Source organism: Triticum urartu, chromosome 4 (genome assembly GCF_003073215.2).
Source record: "Triticum urartu cultivar G1812 chromosome 4, Tu2.1, whole genome shotgun sequence".
NCBI lineage: Eukaryota > Viridiplantae > Streptophyta > Magnoliopsida > Poales > Poaceae > Triticum > Triticum urartu.
Window position 1 is genome coordinate 120,237,969 of NC_053025.1, and position 1,246 is coordinate 120,239,214.

The 1,246-nt window shown below is 47.7% G+C and overlaps 1 pseudogene; it reads right to left on the reverse strand.

Annotated features, from left to right (window-relative positions):
• Nucleotides 1-100: 100 nt before the first annotated feature.
• On the reverse strand, nt 101-665 carry LOC125553663 (annotated as a pseudogene).
• Between the last annotated feature and the right edge of the window lie 581 nt (nt 666-1,246).

A 1,246-nucleotide genomic window follows, 5' to 3' on the forward strand; every position in this document is an offset into this window, starting at 1 on the left:
CATGGTCTAATCATGAGGGTAGTATTTTATCATGGTGTTGGATCCCAAGTTTTTATGGATTCCTTTTTTGTTACCGGGGTCGACCCCAAAGCCATAGTGTCTCAAAATGAAGAGGCTATAGAGAAACTTTGATTTTTTCCTTTGTCTCGAACTTCGTGAAGAACTCCATTCTATCTCTCCAACAAAAAAGTTGGGCTGCGCCCCAGTTGTACACTCCCTTCGTTCGGAGAACCCTTGTTGATTCTGAACTTTGTTCGCAAAGTAAGCGTCCTTTTAACGGGCCAGCCCTTTTTAATGCGCCGCTTGACCCTGTTTTGAAAATGAGCTTTTCTCTTCTGGGCGCTGGGTGCTCCCGTGGTTCGCGAGAAGGAAAAAGGACTAATCTTTTGTTACATCTGGCATGAGATGAAAAAAGAGAGCTTCGTCTATCGATGAACAGCAGATTGACGGAGCTCTTGGCATTGCTTTGTTTTTCTCTCCTTTCCTATCAGCGAGTTCCGATCCTTTTGTTCGAAATTTCTTCGTTCGTACCGAACCGCTTGCAGAATCAAATCCAGTTCCACAAGATCCTATATCAGCTATACATCCTCCTTGCATTTATGCCGGAGATGTCGCCAGTGCTATGGGCTTTGGGTTATGTAGATCAAAAATGATGAATGGGATTGTGGCACCACTCGCCGCCAATGCGGAAGGATGCCGCCGAAAAGAATGGACGCTGCTTCGCTCTGCTGGATGCGTCGGATCCCATATAAGAAGCTCGCTCTTTACCCGATCATTCAAACATTTTGGGCGCGCGCCTGCTCTATTGTTGCGTAGTAATAGAAGCCTGCTCATGCTGCTTCGGCGCGCTTTTTCGCCTTCTTCGCTCTGGACAGGAGCGCTAATGGACACGGGGAGGGAGCAGGCGAAGCATGTCGTTCGTAATGGAAATAGAGACACCACTACTTCGCCTCTTTGTTGGACCCGCCGGCGACACACTGTGGTCTCTGACCAGGACCAGGAACCAATTCGAATTTGGATCTTGACATGTCGGTTGTTTTTAACCGTAGGCATCTCGCCAGGAAGTTGGTGGGCTCATCATGAATTAGGTCGGGGTGGCTGGTGGTTTCGGGATCCCGTAGAAAATGCGTCTTTTATGCCTCGGGTATTAGCCACAACTCGTATTCATTCAGTAATTCTACCCCTTCTTCATTCTTGGACCTCGCTTCTGAATATTTTGACTCTTCCATGCTGTGTCTTAGGAACC